Source organism: Primulina huaijiensis, chromosome 14 (assembly GCF_012295235.1).
Source record: "Primulina huaijiensis isolate GDHJ02 chromosome 14, ASM1229523v2, whole genome shotgun sequence".
In the NCBI taxonomy this organism is placed as follows: Eukaryota; Viridiplantae; Streptophyta; class Magnoliopsida; order Lamiales; family Gesneriaceae; genus Primulina; species Primulina huaijiensis.
The window spans coordinates 15,828,221-15,847,131 of record NC_133319.1 but is presented as its reverse complement, the minus strand read 5'-3'; the positions used below and the strand labels follow the sequence as shown (position 1 = coordinate 15,847,131).

Genomic DNA, 18,911 nt, shown 5'->3' with positions numbered 1-18,911 from the left:
GGATAATTATAATTTTGCAGTATGCCTAGCATCCTAATAATGAACATACATGAAAGGTGTTGTAACTGGTGTTGGCAGCACCAATGACCACATGAATATATGATTAATGTACGCACATGCTTAGAGATTTCTGTAGATTGGAGAATCTCTCAAAGTCCAAAGATTTCGTGAATATATCAGCCAGCTGGTTTTCAATCCTAACAAATTCCCGTCGAATTATTTTTTTTTAACCAAATCTCAAATAAAGTGATGTCTTATGTCTATGTGTTTTGTTCGAGAGTGTTAAACATGATTCTTGGAAATGTCTATAGCACTCGAATTGTCACAATATACAATCATGGTGTCACTATGAAAACCATAATTCTCAATCATTTGATTCATCCAGACAAGTTGTGAGTAGCAACTAGCAACTGCCACATGTTCAGATTCCGCCAGCTGCCACATATTCAGATTCAGTAGTGGATAGGGACACACAATTTTTCTTTTTACTGTACCAAGACACAAAGTTGTTCCCTAGGTAAAAACATCCACCCGATGTGCTCTTCCTATCATCTAGGTCTCCGGCCCAATCAGCATAAGAAAATCCTACTAAATTTGTATTTTTTTCTTGTGTGTACTACAATCCTAACTTTAGTGTACCTGTAATGTATCTAAGAATGCGTTTCACAGTTTTTAGGTGTGATATTTTTGGATTTTCTTGGTACCTAGCATACAAACAGACACTGAACATAATATCAGGGGGTGTAGCAGTTAAGTACAAAAGACTACCGATGATGCTGCGATACACGGTGTTGTCAACACCGTCGGCAACATCATCTTTAGACAATTTTTCAATTGACCCCATGAGAGTTTTCATATGCTTAGAACTATCATTTGAGAACTTTTTAACCAGATTCTTAGCATACTTGGATTGACACAAAAATATACTATCATGTAATTGTTTAACTTGTAATCCATGAAAGAAATTCAACTCTCCTACCATGCTCATTTCAAATTGTGATGACATGCATTCAACAAAGTATCAACAAGCTTTTGCGATGAAGCACAAAAAATAATGTCATCTACATAAACTTAGCAAACAAAAATATGATGCTTCAATTTTTGGATAAAATGAGTTTTATCAACCTCATCTCGTTAAAGCCCAAGTTGATCAAGTAATCAGCCAACCTATCATACCATGCTCGTGGAGCCTGTTTCAGTCCATATGGAGCCTTCTTCAGTTTGTAGACATAGTCTAAGTGATCTGGATCTTCAAATCTTTTTGGTTGGCTTACATATGCTTACTCGTTTAAAATTCCATTTAAAAAAGCACTCTTTACATCCGTTTGATACAATTTGATACATATATGGCATGCTATGTCAAGCAGCAGTCAGACTGACTCAATTCGGGCTACAGGAGCGAAGGTTTCATCAAAGTCCACCCCCTCAACCTACGTATACCCTTGAGCTACCAACCGAGCCTTGTTTCGAACAATGCTACCAAATTCATCCGTTTTATTTTTGAAAATCCATTTTGTTCCAATAACATTGGTATTTGATGGTTTAAGAACCAAATCCCATACATCATTGCGCACAAATTGTTCAAGTTCTTCATGCATTGCATTGACCCAGAATTCGTATTTTAATGCATCATTAATATTCTTGGGTTAAATTTGAGACACAAAACAAGAGTGACTTACCTGGGAAAATGTGGAGCTCATGCATACCAGACCAATCATTTTGCGGTAGTCCACTTTTTCTTTCTTTCTTGTTCAAACTTCATCATGCACCTCACCAATGATATGTGATGATGGATGGTTCTTCTGAATCTTGCTTGGAATATCATTCCCTTCATTATTAACCCCATCATCATTGTTGTCATTCTCTGATGTTTTTGTTGGTGTTGTGCTGGGTGTTGTCTCACCAATCTCAACACCAGACTCAACACCGTTTCTGGTCAGTGACTCACTTACATCCAGCAGTCCTTTAGCGTCATCCTCCTTTCCCTGTTAGATCTGCAAAATCATTAAACACAACATTAATTGATTCAATAGTTGTCATAGTTCTCAAATTAAATACACGATAGACCCGACTATTCATTGAGTATCCAAGAAATAGGTTTTTATCACTTTTAGAATCAAATTTCGTAAGATGGTCGCGATCATTTAAAACATAGCAAGCACAACCAAATATATGAAAATATTTAAGGTTTGGTTTCCTTCTCATGATGATTTCATAGAAAGTCATGGTAGATTCACTCCTTAAAAACACACGGTTGGAGATGTGACATGCCGTATTTAAAGCTTCGGCCCAAAAACATTTTGACAGATTCTTGGAACTTAGCATGACCCGAGTCATTTCTTGAAGGGTTCGATTCTTCCTTTCATCTATTCCATTTTGTTGAGGGGTCTTTGGAGATCAAAATTCATGAGTAATTCCTTTCTTTTCACACGAAGAAGTAAAAGGAGAATTTTCGAACTCCTTACCATGATCAGTTCTTATTTTAACCACCTTCACTTCATGCAAATTTGTTATTCGAGCATGCAACATTTAAAGACATCAAAAGTGTCGGATTTTTCTCTAAGAAAACTCACCCAAGTAAAACGCGAAAAATCGTCAACACACACAAATGAGTATTTCTTACCACCCAAGCTCTCAACATACATTGGACCCATTAGATCCATATGTAAGAGTTCAAGACACCGTGTTGTCCCAGAGTGTTGCAACAGCGGGTGTGCAACACGGGTTTGTTTACCTTTCTGACACGGTCCACAGACATACGTATTACCTGAACTCAAATTTGACATACCTCTTACAACATCAAACTTACACAGATTCTTCAAGGTCTTGAAGCTCACATGCCCCAGTTTTTTATGCCAGAGATCTAGATCACTTACCTTGGAACTACGGCAATCATCACATTCTCCTAGTTGATAGCAGTTGTCAGCAGATCGAGCACCTGACATTACACAAACATTTGCATTGTTAAAAACTTCACAATTATTTTTGTTGAACCTAACATGTAAATCATCATCACAGAGTTGACTTATGCTTATTAAGTTCGAATTAAGTCCTTCAACGTGTAGAAAATTATGAAGTTCAGGAAACCCGTCAACATTCAGGGTTCCTTTACCTACAATTTTTCTTTTGGCTCCACCAGCATAGGTTACACGCCCACTTTTTACTTCAACATAATCCGTGAGGTGTTCTTTGGATTCGGTCATGTGGCTTGAGCTCCCACTATCAAAGTACCACGTACCTACAATGTTAGTTTTTAAAGAAGTATAAACGACATTGAATTGAATAATAGTTTTGGGTACCCATATTTTCTTCGTGGAAGAATTTTTTTACTGCTGTTGTGCTTGGTGTTGCGCAACACCTTGTGTAACACCCGATTTGATTCCCAATTCAGGTAGTCATTCCTTAGTTTATAGCAGAAGGGTTTGATGTGTCCACGTTTATGACAGTAGTGACAGATAAAATGTCGCTTCCTTTTCTTTGATTTAAAAGTTGACACTAGCTTCTGGGTTTGTGACATCTTCACTAGCGAGACAACTTTCAAATGAGAGGAAGAAGCTCTGTTTTTTTTCAACATTTGTTCTGAGGCTTGCTTTGAGATTGGAAGAGTCTTCATAGGAGGATTCACTATTAAGGGGGCAGAACAGTCTTCACTTCCATTTACAAACATAGTTAGTTTTGATCCATTGTTGGAAGATTCACCATGTTCATATATGCTTTCAACATATCCAATACCATTTTTACTGTCCTTTCCCATAGTTAGCATTGAGTCAAGTTTTGATGAACTTGAGTTGAATTTAACAAGAGTCCTTGAGGCCTTCTCAAGATCATCCTTGACTTTGCACAGTTCGAGATCCTTCCTGCTCAAGAAGATTTCAAGACGAGACAAACTGTTCTTTAATTCAGCGTTTTCCTTTGAGAGTATAGAATTTGTCTCATTTCTTTTGAGCCAGTCATCATAAATTTCTTCGTACATCATCTGGACAGTCTCTACATTAAGCTCTTCTTAGTTAGATTCCTGGATTTCATCAAAGTCGGAGTTCCCAAGAGATTTGGTATTGAGGCATAGTGTCTTTGAAATGGTGTTGCGGCCTGGTGTTACAACACCAATGACAACACCAAGTGGATTGACTTGTAGTTGGCATGTACTCTTCAAAATGGCAGACAAAGAGGTAAACTCATACCCTTTACTATATTCAAGTTCTTTAACAGAATCTTCATCACTCAAGGAAACTGCCAAGTTTTTATTTCTGCAAATTCTATTAGCACACTCATTTGCATAATGACCATATCCAGAACACTCTTTACATTGTATGGAATCCAATCTTTTAGTTTCTGGTCAAGCCTTCACTTCATTTTTTGGTTAAAAATTCCCTTGAGAAGGTGCAGACACTTTATTTCTCTCAAAAGGGACAAAAGAAGGTTTCAGTGTTGACATGCTTTTCTTATTGTCTCTCTCATTCTCTTCAAGTAATCACTGAACTTCTTAGTAATCAAGGAGATTGACTCCTCACCGAGATCAGATTCATTTGCTTCTTGAATGAGATTATTGACAGAGTCATCAGTAGCTTGTAATGCAATGGATTTCCCTTTATCTCGTTTTTGAATATCCAGGTTCATCTAAAAAGTTCTGAGAGAGCTCATCCATTCTTCCAGATTTAGAGTAGACGTGTTTTTTGATTCATCAACGGCACAAATCTTAATGTTAAAACGCTCAGGAAGAGATCTTAGTACCTTACTGACAAGACTTTCATTAGACATTAGATCACCGAGGCTAAAACCTTCATTGCAATATTTCAGAGTCTTTGATCATATTCAACAATTGTCTCGTTGTCTTTCATCCCCAGGCTCTCAAATTTTGAGGTTAGCATTCTAAGTTTGGTCCTGCGGACACTTTTAGATCTTTCGCAGTGCATTTGGAGAAAGTTCCATGCTTCTTTAGCAGATATGCAGTTTGAGATAAAGCTTAACATGTTCACTTGAACCGAGGCAAAGATAGCATTAAGTGCTTAATTTTGAATTGAAATTTGAGGTCTGAACCTCATCATTTGTCCATAGACCCTCAAGAAAGCCATGAAAAGTGGAGAGGAAGTTTACCTAGCTATGTTAAGCGAGGTAAAGGAAGAAATCACGCTTGCAATAGAAAGAGATTCCGGTAGTACAAGAGTTCCCGGATGTCTTTCCTGAAGAACTCCCTGGCACAATCCCCGACCGCGAAGTGGAATATGAGATTAATTTAGTACTCAATGCTGCACCAGTCTCAAAAGTACCATACCAAATGGCTACAGCAGAGTTGAAAAAACTCAAAGAACAACTTCAAGAATTGTTGGATAAGAAACAAATCCGACCAAGCGCATCTCCGTGGGGAGCTCCTGTCCTATTTGTAAAGAAAAAAGACGGAAGCATGAGATTTTGTGTATTGATTAGAGGGAACTGAATAAAATCACAATCAAGAATAAATACTCACTTCCAAGGATAGATGACCTGTTTGACCAATTCAAGGGAACTACAGTCTTTTCCAAGCTCGACTTAAGGTCAGGCTACCACCAACCCAAAGTCAAAACAGACGATATTCCGAAAACAGCCTTCAGTACAAGTTATGGACACTATGAGTTCATAGTAATGCCGTTCGGGTTAACAAACGCTCCGACAACATTCATGGATCACATGAACAGGGTGTTCAAGCCGTTTCTCGACAAGTTTGTGGTGGTATTCATCGATGATATCCTGGTATATTCATCAAATGAGGAAGACCACAAAGAACATCTTCGTCTCACCCTCCATACGCTAAGAGAAAATGAACTGTACGCCAAGTTCAAGAAATGAGAATTCTGGCTAGAGAATGTCGCATTCTTGGGACATATAATATCAGCAGTAGGAGTGTCTGTGGATCCTAAGAAAATAGAAGTAATCTCATATTGGCCTAGACCAAAGACTGTGACAGAAATTTGAAGCTTCTTAGGATTAGCGGACTATTACCGAAAATTTGTTGAAGGATTCTCTTCAATAGCCATACCTCTCACCAAGCTCACACAGAAAAACTCTAAGTTCCAATGGAGTGAAGAATGTGAGCAAAGCTTCGAGACTTTGAAGAAGCAACTTACCTCTACTCATGTGTTGGTATTACCTATGGAAGGCAAAGACTTCACCATCTACAGTGATGCATCAAAAGGAGGTTTAGGATGTGTACTCATGCAAGAGGGAAGGGTGATTGCATATGCGTCGAGACAGTTGAAGACGTATGAACAAAATTACCCAACACATGACCTCGAGCTAGCTGCAGTGGTATTTGCACTAAATATTTGGAGACACTATTTATATGGTGCTAAGTGTGAAATATTCACTGATCATCAAAGCCTCAAGTACTTGTTCACGTAGAAAGAATTAAACATGAGGCAGAGAAGGTGGATTGAACTCTTGAAAGACTACGACTTGACGATAAGCTACCACCCAGGCAAAGCCAACAAGGTAGCAGATGCTTTAAGTCGAAATAATACGAGTAAGGTGATCCTGGCATCACTTTCAGCACAACCATGCCTTCGAGAGACAATCAAGATAAGTCAAGATAGAGATTCCACTTTGGTGAAGCTGAAAGAGCAAGAAAAAAAAGGAAAATCACCAGATTTCGAGATTGATGACCAAGGAATCTTGTGGATGAAAGAACAATTATGCGTACCAGACATCGATAACCTTCGACAAGAAGTAATGTTTGAAGCACATAAATCAAAAATTTCAGTCCATCCTGGCAGTACCAAGATGTACAGAGACCTGAAGAAGAATTTCTGGTGGAGTGGAATGAAAAAGGATGTTGCGATATTTGTTTCCAAGTGTCTTGTGTGCCAACAAGTCAAAGCAGAGCACCAAAGACCTCGAGGACTTCTTCAACCTCTAGAGATTCCAGAATGGAAATGAGAACATATCTCTACGGACTTTGTTGTCGGGTTACCAAAGTCTAGACAAAGTCATGATGGCATCTGGGTAATCGTAGATAGTCTCAAAAAATCTGCGCATTTCTTACCTGTCTGCATGAAGTATAATTTGGACAAGCTAGCCACATTGTAAATGAATGAGATCGTACGATTACATGGAGTTCCAGCTAGCATACTATCAGACAGAGATCCAAGGTTTACATCTCGTGTTTGGAAGAGCTTTCAACAAGCCATGGGAACTAAGGTCACTCTCAGTACGGCCTATCATCTTTAGACCGATGGCCAAACAGAGAAGACAATTCAAACTCTAGAAGATATGCTGAGAGCATGTGCTCTAGATTTCAGTGGTAATTGGAGTGAGCATCTGCCATTAATCGAGTTCGCGTACAATAATAGTTATGACAACAGTATTGGAATGGCACCATACGAAGCTCTGTATGGACGAAAGTGTCGATCACCACTATGTTGGGATGAAGTAGGGGAAAAAGTCATCGTTGGACCCGAATTAATCCAAGAAATACTGGATAAAGTTGCTATGATCAAAGAGAGACTAAAAACTGCACAAGATCGACAGAAAAGCTGGGCTGACCTAAAAAAGAAGACCTGTGGAATTTGAAGTCGGAGAAAAAGTATATGTGAAAGTGTCACCCATGAAAGGTGTAATCCGATTCAATAAGGCTAGAAAACTGAATCCCAGATATGTTGGACCTTTTGAAATTCTAGAGAAAGTGAGAACACTTGCTTACAGATTAGTACTTCCCCCTGATATGTCAAGGATTCATAATTTTTTCCACGTTTCACAGTTAAGAAGATATATTTCCGACCTAAGTCATATTCTTGACACTGGAGCACTGCTGGTTGAGGGAAACCTAAATGAAGAACTGAAGTATGAAGAAAGTCCGATTCGAATTGTGGATAACAAAGACCAAGTACTGAGGCGACAAACTATTCCATATGTCAAAATACAATGGTCCAACCACACCGAAAAAAAGATACTTGGGAGTTGGAAGACAAGATGCGAGAACAATACCCTTACCTCTTTGAGGATCATGTATAGCCAAGTTTCGTGAGAAGTTTCAAGGAAGAAACTTCTCATAAGGAGGGAGTGATGTTAGAACCCGAATTTTCAGCAGCAGCTAGCATTTTTGCAGCAGATAGCAATATTCAGTAGCAATGGAAAATTCCAGCATAAGCTAACAATTCCAGCCGCAACTAATATTTCAGAAGTTGGTATTTTCCAGCAGATAGAATACAGCAGCAGAAGAGTTCAGTAGCGCGAGATTCCAGCAGACAGCTACTAATTCTGCTTATGAATTGTAACTGAAGTATTTAATATGGAATAAAAGCTATTAATGGCACATCATGACAGATTATGGCCATTAATTAGGAGGCTAACAGTCAGAATTTTGAATATAAATAACACCCTCAAATCTCTGAAATGGTGTTACACAAATCTTGAGTATCACCTGAAATTCGAGCTAAGAGAGTGCATTTTTTAGCAGAAAAACCAGTAGCGAGACAAGCGGATTCCAGACTTTAGCAACCGAAACTTCTAGCAAATTACAGTAAGTGGGTTTATGTATAAATATTTTGAAATCAGTTTGATAATTCATGTTTTGAAGTAAAGTATATGTATGTTTGATTTCTGATTTTCGAAGCACTGAAACCTAGTGAACTAATGGTAGGAATATATATTCTGAAACATTCCTGATTCTTGATTTCTGATTTATGGCCTCGCTCCTTAGAGGAGAGAACATATAGGGGACTGATATCAGTTTAGCCATGAAATTCACGAACGTTCTCAGTGCTTGCTTGCTAAGATTTTTTGTTCTGATTTCTGTTCTGAAACCTGTGATTCCTGAATACTGATTCTTGTTCTGAAAGTAAGAGTTTCTGTAAATTATTTGTATTACTGTTTCTGTTGAAAATGTGTTTGAAAACTGGGAGTTATTCCCACCCCCGCTTACTGAGTGACGACCATATCACTAACCCACCAAACTCATCTCAGATAAAAACGAGGAAGAAACGTTAGAAGAGGAAGAGCAGAACCAGTTTTGAGGCTGGTGAAGAAGACTGTTACTTTTCAGTTCTAAATTATGTTTTTCGCTGTATCTGTTAAGATATTGTTATGTCTGGTTTTACATTTCCGTTGTAAAACATTAGTTATTCAAGTTTGTATCAGACATTGAAATATTCAGTATTATGAATAAAAAGACTGGTGTCTGAATTTTGTACTTCCGAGGCTTGTTGTTTTCGAATGTAAATTTGAGAGCAACGTCGGTGTCGACCAACCCCGTCCCTGGGGCGTGACAACTGCTCAACTGACTTCTCTTTCAATTCACTTTGTTTAGTAGTTGCAGCAGCCAGACCCTTTGTCATTTTGGTTGGAGATTCACTATAAATTCTTATTTCCAATTCGAATTCATATGCTTTGATATCTGCAAACAGATCGTGGAGTTTAAGATTGTTAAGGTCCATTTATTCTCTCATAGCCATTGTTTTACATCTCATTCTCTTTGGAGTGCACTCATAACTTTCAAAGCTTTTTTCAATTGCCACATTCCTTGCCAAGAGTAACTAATTCAATTTATTCTCTATTGCTTCCATGATCTTCACTGGTTTGTCTGTGATGACGTGCCATATATCATCATCTTATGCAGCTAGATGAGCATGAATCCCGATCTTCCAATCATCAAAATCTTCTTTAGAGAACATTGGGATTTTGTTGAATGAGGCCATTTTTAATATTTTGTTCAGAGACAAGAATGAGCCTTCTCTGATACGACTTTTTATATCAGAAATAAATTTAGGTGAAGGTGAATAAATTTATCTCAACAAATTTTTTTTGTTGGGTTATCAACATTGAAATTTTATTCTTATCAGTTGGGTTGTCAATAAGTATCATTATAAATTGTGCGGAAGTAGAATGTCTGTGTAAGGTCCAAACTTAAGACGACGTAATTCAACTGCATGCAAATCTAAGAAATATGAAAAATAAGTAATTAATTGATTAATTGATTATGTAACGTATCTGATTATATGTTAAATAGGATTTAATTGTCATGATGCATAAAATTATATTTTTAAGGGATATTCATGTTGCGATCGAAGAACGGAGACCGAGGGCTGAAAAACGTAAAATATTTTTTATTTAATAATTATTTTTAATTTTTTAAAATATGGTTGATGGTCTTTCATATTTTTGAAAATAAGGGGTTTTTGAGGGGATTTTATACGTCGGAACGTAAATTTTATCGGTGTTGGTTTTTCAACAAAAATACGAACTTTTCAGCAACCCGGATATTAAATTCACAATCTTATTTTAACAAAACTATTTTTAATATATTAATTAAATCTTAATCAAGCACTAGTGAGCCTAATTTTGTGGATTAATGGGCTTAAGTTTAATTAAGGGTTTAATTAGTATATAATATGTAAAACACCCACAAACCCACCCAACCTACACAGCTCACGCCTCAATCTGCTTTTCTCTCCCAAGAAACACTCAAATACACGACACACACACACCATCAAAATTTGGAGAAAAATCGAGAAAAGCTCAAGGGAAAAGTTCTAGCCAAGGTCTTGCTCTGTTCTTCGCAAATCGTCAACGAATAATCGTGCGTTTAAAATACAAAGGCACGCCATACATCTCCTTTTCTCATCTATCACATCATATTATCGTTTGAAATTACGTTTGTATGATAAACATGATTCCATTATTAATATTTTCGTGATTATGCCTATACATATGCTAAACTCATGAATTTGGTTCCAAAACTTGATATATTGATGCATGAAGAGGCTGCCATCATAGGGTCACTAAAAGAGAAGCTTTTAGGAGTGTTTAAACGCCCCTAACCCATGGCTCAAGGGCTGCACGCAAGCTGGTAGAGGGTTGGTTCGAAAATCTGTCACAAGGGATTGAAGGGCACGGTTGTGGGAAGTAAGTGGCTTGCTTCGTCACGACTTGAGTCCAGAGGCTAGCCAAAGTCGGGGAAGGGTCAAGGTGAGAGTCCTAGCTAGGCTAAGACTCGAGTTAAGGGCTGGGGAAGGAGTCCGAGCCACGCTAGGACTCCTACCCGAGAGTGGCAAGAGGCACGCACAGGTTGCAGGCTTGCGCAGGAGTCAAGGGCTCAGCTTAGGGTTCAAGGGTTGGGCTAGGGTGCGTCCTAAGGGTCCTAGGTGAGTGCTGGAGAGGCTGGTTTGAGAGCCGAGTCGATGGTTAGAGTCCTAAGCACCTAAACATGAGTCCTTTTCTACATGGGTTTCTCGGCCACTTCATGTGAAAGTGATGTGGTTTGGTTATGGGGCTAGGGGCGGTTTCCGTGAGTTCCTAGGGTCCAGTGGGGTGCCTAATGGTGTTGGTCAGTGGTTGGTCCAGCTTGGCTCGGGTGTGGTTCGTGAAAATCGGACCATGGCTCGGGGTCGAAACAACTAGGTCATGTTAGGGTTTTTAAAAGCTAAAATAATTGAAACACGGCTCACAGGGATCGAGTCATGGTTCATGAGGGCTAAAATGATATAAAAAGTCTAAGTTTTAAGTTTAGGAATTTTATTTTAAAGTTTGGGATTTTTCGGGATTAAAACACTGTCAAAACGATTAATTAAAGATAAATTAAAAAGTCTTGTTTTTAAGCTAAATAAAATTATGAGATTTTTAATTTAAGCTTAAATTATTTTTTGGGACATGCTAGAGTCAATGAAATCAAGAAAAAGTCAAAAACGTAAAATGACACGTCCAGAGGTAAAATGGTCCTTTTACACCTAAAAATTTGTAAAGGCCATGGCAGTGCTTTAAATGTTGTTTTTATGATATTATGATCATTGTTAAATGTTTATGAAATTTTACATGATTAAATTATGAGTTTTAAATGTCTATTGAATTTTTATGAGTTAAGGTTGACATTTAAAATATATGTTATATGCTTGGTTTCAAAAGAAAAATGATATTTGTGCATGATTTTATAAAGTGGTGAAAATATGAAACGTTGATAAAAGTGAAGTAATTGTGACTAATGAGGATATGAGGATATGATTGAGGATAGGCCAAGGCTCAGTTGACGATCTTATGTCGCTGATGTCCCCGACGCCCAGTACTGTGGTTTCATGTAGATGGATCCATCGACTTTTGAGGATTGAGAAAATTCATAATTAACGATCTGAATTCAATAAAGGAAAATGTTTATATCATGATAAAAGGTTTTATGTCATGTTATGATGAGGAAAAAGGAAAAGGTTAAGTTTTATGTTTACATATCATGAAAATGCTATTTTTATACGTAAAGGTATCTTTCACTGTTGCATGTAATTTTATACATATATTTGTTATCAAGATTATGGTTTGTTGAGTCTTTAGACTCACTATGTGTGATGGATGCAGGTGATGTTGATAGAGGTCTTGATGCTTGATTTGGCTGGATTGAAGGTGCACACATCCCGAGGACCAGCGCTTCTACTTTTCCGCACTTATGATTTACGATTACGATTTACGTTAAAAGATTTTTAAGACTATTTATTTATGCTTTTGAGAAGTTTTTGAGAGGATGATACTTTTCACGTTTATTGCTTTTTAGGTTTGGTAAAACATTTGACGATTTCATGTTTTGACTACTTCCTTTGGATTTTCAAATACTAGTTGGTTGTTTATTTAAAATGGTGCAAAATATTATAAGAAAATATTTTCATGTATTGTTGAGGGTTCGGTCGTTTCATGTTTAGAGAAAAAAAAATGCAAAAGTTTCAGTCTGAGACTGTTCAAACAAAAGGTTTATCAAGAAAATCAGTTGGGTTCTCCTGAATAGTATTTTATGGTAGATAAACTGAGAAGTAAATAGACACAAAGTTGTTTCTAGATGTTCGAAGATTTCAATACTCCTACATCACCCCTTATTCCTCACAGAAGGATTGCACTAAAAGACTTTGATAATTACAAGTAATTTGAAATCACTCATTTCAATAGGACTTTACATTACCTAATTAAACTCTTAGTAAACTTCAATCTAAAATAATTTGAACAGTAAGACCAATTAATAAGATCGATTTAGGGATAATCATTGAGTTAAAATAGCTCGGTTCTTTGAATATTGAACATCGATTAATTAAATCGAGTTTTGCTTTCAAACCAAATGGAAGACACTCAAAATAATCCTTTATAAAAACTGATTATATATTTTGGTAAAGCATATAAAAGATATGCAAGTTGAATGTAAAATTGGTTTGTTTGAAGCATTTTATCAAACAATTGGTATGCAATATTTTTGTATTTGAAGAAAATATAAAATGCTTCAACAATGAATCTTAAAAATAATAACAAGTAAATAAATGCAATAAATTATATACACAAAATTTTTTATAAATGTTTGGTGACTTCAACACTGATACGTCACCTCTTCTTCCTCACGGGATGATTGCACTAAAATATTTTGGATAATTACAAGCAATTAGAAATCACAAACTTTAGTAAGACTTAACACTGTCTAACTGAAACTCTTAGTAAACTTCAATCTAAAATAATTAGAGCAGTAAGACATCTTACTATCACAAAGAAATTCTAAGAAAAAATTTGATCCTCACAATAATCAGATAATAATTTATCAACGTGTGTTGACTTTTAAGTTTGGCTCGCATAAAGCTTTTTCAGAGAAGATCAGTAAGCTTGAAAATTTCAGAGATCGATTGTGTAACTGTGTAACATTCAGAGCTTGTTCAAATTATCTATTTATATCTTAATCTTTAATGGTAATCTTTGCAAAATAATATATTCGTTTCCAAATACAGATGTCGTTGTTGTCATGTCAGCGCTCTTTCTCACATGTCCTGGTAGTGCGCAGGAACTTGACATTCTATTAAGATTCAATAATTGTTGGTACGAAAAACTTTATCCACTATTTCAGTTCAGCTCTGATCTTTTATCACTGATTATATTGATTCTTCAGGGAATGTTTGGGTTTGGACTGACTAATTGACTTAGATAAACTGTCAGTTGGGATTTATCAATTAACTTTGAATCGGTTTGGCTATCAATATCCTTCTTATGCTTTATCAGCCTGGTTTTGCAATCAATTAAACTCATTAGAAAACTTCTTCTTATGAATATTTAGTTTTTAAAGCTTGTTAAATCACCAAAACTTAAAATATTCCAACATGCAATATTAATATGTGACAAGTACAATTCAGTTAAAAGAATTGACTTTTATTTATTGATCAAAGTTTGTCATAAAATACAATACATATGCACATGATTGACACAATATAACAAGTCATCTATATTATCATGTTGGTTATCTCTTTTATTATTTAGAGATAGTTGCATTCGGTTTATGTGCATGTACTTTTTTGCGATTTTAGTCTTTTATGTTATCAAATTTCAGTTGTACTCTGCTATCTTTTTTTTTCTTTTGCAATTTAAGTCATTTTCTAATGTGGTGCCCATGTAGCGTCAACATGGAGTTGATGTGCATATTGGCACATCAGTACTCTGATGAAAATGATTAAAATTGTCAAAAATTAAAAGATATAAGGCTAAAACTGAATTTGACAATATAGATAACCAAAATAACATAGAGTTAAAATAAACATAACCGAAAATGTAAATTTTCCTATTATTTAAGAATGATTTTTAGGTAAAAGCGTATGTACTACTATATTTTTATTTGTTTGCTCACACAATAAAATTTGAACAATTCATTAACAAATTAAACTTATTATTAAAATTTTAATATGACTGAAGACATTCATCATCACAATTAAGTAAATTTAAAAGCTTAAAATTATTTACAATGGCATGATAAATCATATGACTAAAGAACAATTGCCAAAAATAGCACACAAAATTGTCATTATTCAATTGACAATCCTACAATTTCTTCTTTATCTCACCCTGGTCTACGGTAAGCACCTCAATGGACCCTTTTTTACCATGGCATTCACGAACTTGTTGGCCCAGGAAGCTCCATTTTTGGCATTGTTAGTCAAAATTCAAGAAATCACTACAACAATAAATGACTATTGTGATACTTTTTTGGAAAGTGTCTGATCCGACGTCAGCAACACACGTTTGTTCTTCAGAAGTAAATAGTACTTGTTATCCAACTTGTTGGTAGAAATGAAGTCTAGAGGCACCATTGGATCAGTTCTAGAATTGAATGAAAGTGCAGGACATCTCTTTCTCAATTCTTTAGCAAATTTTGGGTCCATGGAAAGATCAATCGGATGAGTTGAATTGAAATTGTAGATTCGGTTCGAGTAAGAAGAGCAATGGGATATTCCGATGGAGTGTGCCCAGAAAGGGTCACCATTACGTCTGTTGACAGCCTTTTTAGTGCAAAGTTTTTTTGCGTTGAAAGATGGGGGAGGAGGATTTTGAGCAACTTCGTCTTCTATGGACACTCGCCAGTCGTGACGACCCGATGGGACCGCTTAGTTTATGCCACCGAGCTTGTAGGCGCTGTCACGAGCTGCAAAGGCTAGTATATCAGCACATGAGTCTTTACGTGGACAGGATGATTCGAGCGCAGCCTTGGCTGCATCCATCACTTCGAAACCATGCAAGCTCGGGTTGTTGGCCGGGTGTTCTTCCTCTGAACGACAATCAGGTGTGGAATCCAGAAGAACCGATGCGTCACAACATTATTACACAAAAGGTAATTTAAATTTTAACTTAGTTACTCAATTATTTACGTAGACAATCATATAAAACAACAAATATTAAAATAAAAAACAAAACGCATAAATATTTTTCATAAAATGGGTAAACATACCCTTATGAAACAATCATGAAAATGCATTCTGATGATGCCTGCACCAAGTTTCTTGCCAGAGCTTTGTTAACTTGTTTCTTTATAATGGCTTCAGCAGATGGGCAACTGTACTAATTGTAGTAACCCACTTTTAGTAAAGCTAATGAAACTGTAGACATTGTCGATATATATTGTTATAAGAAACAAGATCAAGAAACACAAGTCTCCCTAAAATTTATCAGAAGTACTAGAAATCACCATGTTTATTGGTGAAGAAATCAAACAAAATCCGATAGAATCGCGAAATAAAACTAAGATTTCAAGATATTGTTAGGCGATGAAAATGATTCGAGCAATTGGCATTTGATAACGAAAGGAATATTTAATTTATATTTTATCTAATTAGAAATATTAGAATTTTGTATTTCTAGACTAATTTAAATTGATCAGATGATAAGATTTATTCCAAGATAATTTTAGTCTTGGGATTTATCCAACATAATTTAATTTAGGAACTTATCTCAAAGATATAACATCCTAGATTTGAATAGAGTTTTATTCCTAATAAACTCTTGTTTCCTTGTTTGTAAGATATGGGTATCTATGGAAAGATATTTAAGGCAAAGATGGAGATCTATATAAAGAAAATATAGAGAAAAGAAAAATGAGTGTTTTTTTTTTTAGAGTATTGCTACGCAACTGCTGGAGATTTTTTGAACAGACAAGTTCAGTATTGGAGATTTCCGTGTGAAGCGATTGAGTGATTGATTTACATATACCGTGTTGCTGATTGGTGTTGACGACACTCAAGAACAACACTGACGCAGAGAGTTGATCGAATAGTGGTTTCGTTTGGTTTTAAGCAATACGTTTTTTATTTATACATCTAGTATTTACTTTGAGTTTTTGATGCATTTTAATTTCTTGGAGTGTCAAGGAATTTGGTTTTATTATTCTCACTAGCATTGTTTTGTGTAAACGACTTATATATTTTCTAGTGAATTTTTTTGCCATGAACCATCGCACAAGTATTCGTATTTGTGCGAATACTAGTGCATAATTTAAAACTGGTGGTTACCTATTAAAGTTCTATTTGTGTACTGATAATTAATTTTCGCTGCATGTTGTGTGCTGGTGTTGACAACACCCGAGCACAACACTAACTTTTGATACACACAATATATTTATTGTACGCTTATGATCAACAATCCTATCAGAGAAGTATATGTAGATGAATGGATAGCAAACTAATAGTTCGTGTAATTTATTATATATGATATTATAAGAATATGGCAAAGAAATAGTATTAGTTCAATCTTACCGAGTAAACCAATTTTCACAACTAGCAAATAGGCCGATTTCGTAAGAAATTTAAACTCTAATTTCCGGGGGGTTTCCCATTGATGTAAATTGTAGAACTTTTCAACTTTCTCATCAAAACATTTCCCATTAATATTTTTGTAGTAGGTTATATATTTTGGTCATTTAATTTTAATTTACTAATCTAATTTAGGACAACACACTCTTCATTATATATATATTGCCCACTTGGTTTTATTTTTTTCTATTCCTTCTTTTTTTCGTATTGCTAGTATTATTTTTAAAAGTAAAAAAATAAAATAAAATAAGTCAACACGCAATAGTAAGAAGAAAGATTCATGAGATTACGTTTATTTGAAGCATGCAAGAGAAGAAAACGAGTAATTTAAATGTTTTATTACTCAAAGAATCAAAGGGCATTAGGATTTTTTTAAAAAAAAATGCTAAACATGTGATTTATTTAATAATACTCGGTGACATGCATATTATATTTAAAAGAGACAAAGTGATTGATTCAGAGAAAACAACAAAATTTATCCTATAATCGGCTCTAATGTTTATTTTGGTATAATTTTTCAGTTTGTGAAACAACTTTGCCTCTTTTACAATTTTAGTACGTGTTTTTTTTCAATTAAAGTCATATATAATATGATGCCAAAAATTTGACAAGTGACGGTCACATAAATTGATCAGATGATTAAAAAAACAAAAATTAACCAAATTATAAATCAATTTCTCAAAATTTTCCATTTATTTAATTAGATGGGAATAGTTATATATAGAAAAAGAACTAAAAAAGACTTAAAACATACAACGCTGTCGGTGAACCAAGACAACTGGGATCTTGGGGCAAAATAATATATTTGGTGAATATAATATTATAAAATTTTGAAACTTAAGCAAATATTTTGTCCATCCTTTCTTAAGATGACCAATTTCGAGGAAGTAAAGTAAAAAAGTCAATTAATTTTAATTAAGATAAAGATCAAACAACTAAATAATAACCATTGTCTAAAAAAATTTCCAGGTAGAATAATAATAATAATTTATGCAATTCAATATAGTACGTACAATAACATTGGATATTAAAATAAAAGAATACTAGTTTTTTTTTTAAAAATTAATAGAGATCACGAACTTGTATAATAATAATTGCTTCAAAAAAGAGAGGCTAAAATTAACTTTTGTCAAGGTCAAGATTATCCCTCCCTATATTATAAGAGATGGCGTCCCACAAATGTTTCTTTTGAAAGTCAAAATGAATATTATCAAAATCAACCTTAAGGTTAACATAAATAAAAGTTAAACCGAATCAGCTTAAAATATATAAGTAGTATTGTAAAGTCACCTATATATAAACTTCTGGACTTCTGATTAGTTAATATTTAGTTTCAGAACAATAAATTGATTCTTTTTTAAAATATTTGGTGGAGTGCTGACATGACGTCATATATTAGTCGAAACCAAAAACCTAGATGATAAACATTAAAAAAAAAAATTTGTTTCACCGTAGGATGTACGATTATTTCATATGCGTACGAAGGTGTAGGAATGATTTGCTTGATAATTTCCTCTCAAAATCTTATTGTTGTCACTGTTGCTTGTTGCAATTGAAATATCATGAACAAAAATTATAATGAAATATTTACGTAATAAACCGCTGACATTGAAGGTTAGTTGATCAAGTCTATGAATGATAGAGAAAGTCGACTACCGAACTTGGTAAAAGAAATATATAAAAACTTCCATTTCTTAAGCAAACTTAGCTAACAACAAGCTGTTAATTAATTATAAAAAAAAAAAATTATACCAAAGACTGTTTCGTTGCCTACGGAATTGTAGTATATATATAATATATTTTATAGTAATTCTTTCATCTATATATACCTTCAAATGCCATTTTCTCCAGCCATTCTCAATCACC

The 18,911-nt window shown here is 35.0% G+C and overlaps 1 pseudogene; it reads right to left on the bottom strand.

Annotated features, from left to right (window-relative positions):
* Positions 1-14,933: 14,933 nt before the first annotated feature.
* On the bottom strand, positions 14,934-15,846 carry LOC140958028 (peroxidase 5-like; annotated as a pseudogene).
* Positions 15,847-18,911: the final 3,065 nt, after the last annotated feature.